The sequence below is a fragment of the Hypanus sabinus genome, chromosome 7, assembly GCF_030144855.1.
Source record: "Hypanus sabinus isolate sHypSab1 chromosome 7, sHypSab1.hap1, whole genome shotgun sequence".
NCBI classification, from domain to species: Eukaryota; Metazoa; Chordata; class Chondrichthyes; order Myliobatiformes; family Dasyatidae; genus Hypanus; species Hypanus sabinus.
In genome coordinates, this window is record NC_082712.1 from 171,054,568 (window position 1) to 171,057,694 (window position 3,127).

The following is a 3,127-nucleotide window of genomic DNA, read 5'->3' on the forward strand; positions in this document are numbered from 1 at the left end:
GCCATTCTGAGAAATCTGCCTATAAAGTAAAAAATGTGAGCAAGATGTTAGAAAGACAAATGGAATGCAAGCCTCTAGTGCAGGGGGGAATAGATTAAGAGAGAAATAAAAGTCTAGCTGCAACTGTTCAGAGCTTTGGTGAGATCTACGTATGGCTTTTGGTCTCCTTGCTTATGCAAGATTTACTTGCCTTGGAGGCAGTGCAAGAAATATCACTGGATTGATTCCTGGAATGTGTACCACGAGGAAAGATTCAGCAGGCTGAGCCAATATCCCCTGCACTATGAAAGAATGAGAAGTAATCACATAGAAACCTGTAAGATTCTGGCAGGACTTGAGAGTTAAATACCCCGCATGTTTCCCTTCGAGAGGCAATCTGTTGTCACGAGGCTCAGATGAGAAGAAATTTATTTTTTCAGAACATTGAGAATTTTTGGAATTTTGTACTGAATACAGTCAGTAAGCATATTCAAGGTTGAGATATATAGATCTTTGGATGATCTTTTGATGTGGAGGATTAATGATTATGGTTAAAGTTATGGCTTAACTGGAGTCAAGGCCATGGACCAGATTAGCCACAATCTTATTGAATGTTGGAGTAGGCTTAGGAAGCCAGATGGCCTATTCCTGTTCTTAACTCAGTAGGTCAAGTAGCGTACAGATATAGATGGAAAGAGAATTAACATTTTACATTAATGATCCTTCCTCAAAATTGGAAGTTATTGGGCGTCCTTGGGTTATGTCAGGCCTCTAGTCCTGAGAGCAAACAAACTTGCTGGAGGAATTCATCGGGTCAGACAGCACTTGTGGAGGGAAATAGACAGTAAACGTTTCTGCTTGAGACTGTTACAAGGATTACCCCTTAGTAATAATGATCAGTAAGGCACAGAGAGAATCTGTATTACTGACAAGTACCCTTATTGGCTCAGTTCACAAGCACCTGAATTTCCACAACTCATCTACACACCTACTATGTTTCCCTGACCCCCCCACGAACAGCTGAAGAATAGTAAAGGTAATACCTGGGAAAGCAGTTTACACTGGCCAGGTGTTCCTCGTAGTCCCAATCTAACCTCCATGTGTCTGACTATGGGGTACTTTATTTCAGTGATCTGCAATGATTCAACTCCGGAGAGCTGTCCCTCCTTTGCATTCAAAACCTCTCCTTTTATTTACTTTCTTTACCAGTTCAAATGTTGTATTTCAATCTCATTGGCTCAAGGTCATCTGACTAACCTGCGTCAATTCTCATTGGATGTAACCCAGGGCTACAAGCTGTATTGTTTTATGGCCTTTGCCTTCAACTTTGTGCCTTAGGTGACTTCTTTTGACCTATTCAATTCTGATTGGTTCATACCAGTTGATCCAGGTCACCCAGCCACTGGCCCTACTGAGATCAGAAACTGCTTCTTCAAGCCTGCTGTTTTACACAATGAACAACTTAATCTGAGAATGGTCTCAGGTTCAGCATATCATTAGCTGAAACTCCTTAATCTCAACTGAAAGACGAGGTTACGCTGGTGAGACCAAGCACAGAATAGCACTTGAGCTTCACCACTGTGGCCTTCTGCAGCACCCAGTTACTAGCCATATCTAATTCCCCATCCCACCCCCACAACAGCCTGTCAAGATACTACATCCTTTACAGCCAGGCTGTGGCCAAATGCAAACTTGAGAAATATTCACTCATATTCTGCCTGGGTAGTCTACAACCCAACAGTATGAACATTAAATTTTCCAGTATCAGGAAATCTCTGTCCCTTTTCTCCCTCAACATAGAACAGTACAGCACAGGAACAGGTCCTTTGGCTCATGGAGTCTGTGCTGAGCACATCATCAAATTCTTTTTCTGTCTGCACATGATCCACATTCTTCCCTTCTCTGCATCTTCATGTGTGTATCTAAAAGCCTTTTGAATGCCACTACCCTGCTCTACCCAGTTCCTCCTACACCACCCTTATCCTTTACTATCTGTTTTTTGACTTCTTCACTCACTCCATCTGCCCATCACCCATGCACTCTTCCCAGTGGGGTCCTCCCCCCACCACTGATCCCATCTGCCCACCCCATCTCCATGATTTGGTTCCATTTTTTATTATTACTAGTACTGATGTGCAGCAAAAATTTTTTTTTGCATACTGTTTATAGAGATTAAATCATTACACAGTGCATTGAAATAGTACGAAGTAAAACAATAACAAAATGCAGTGTAACGTGTAAAAGCTATAGAGAAAGTGCAGTGCAGATAGACGAAAAGGTGCAAGATAATAGGATGTATTCAATAGCCTTCTAACAGCAGACTTAGAAACTGTCCTTGAATTTGGTAATGTTCTTTCAGGCTCTTATGTTTTCTGCCCATTGAAAGAGGCAATGTCAAAGACAGGTGGAGCTTTTGACTATACTGACTGCTTGACTGAGACATTGAGAAGTACAGACAGGGTCCATAGAGTCCACAAAGTCCATCAGTGGTTTCCATGATGCCCGGAGCTGCATCCACAATTCTCTGCAGTTTCACAAACAGAGCAGTTCCCATATCGAGCCGCGATGCATCCAGATAGGATGCTTTCTGTGGTGCATTGATTAAAAATTGGTGAGGGTTTATGGGAACATTGGAGAAGAGGTCAAAGATCCAGTTGCAAGTGGAGGTGTTGACTCCCAGGTCTTGGAGTTGGTGATGAATTTGCTTGGGATTATAGCATTGAAGGTGGAGCTGTCATCAATAAACAATTGTCTAATATAGGTGATGCACTATCAATAACTCTAGGAGACTGGAAGTGAACGATAGGCTTTTATTAACAGCGAAAAAGGGAGCACGACCATGTTGAAGTCTGAGGGAGGAGCAGTGCCCCAATCGCCTTTATACAGGGGTCTATGGGAGGAGCCACAGGAGCAGTCAGCAGAGGGGCATGTCCAGACAGGTATACATAGTTTACCACAATAGGTGTCTTTACTGTCCTGATGCTGGAGAGGTGAGTTTAGGGAGAGGGAGACGCTGCCTATCATGGACCTGTTTTGGCGGTAGGAGAATTGCAGTGGGCTAAGATTGTCTGGGAGGCTGGTGTTAATGCGTGCCATGATCAGCCTCCTTTTCCTACCAGATTCCATTATCCACAGCCCTTTATTGCTT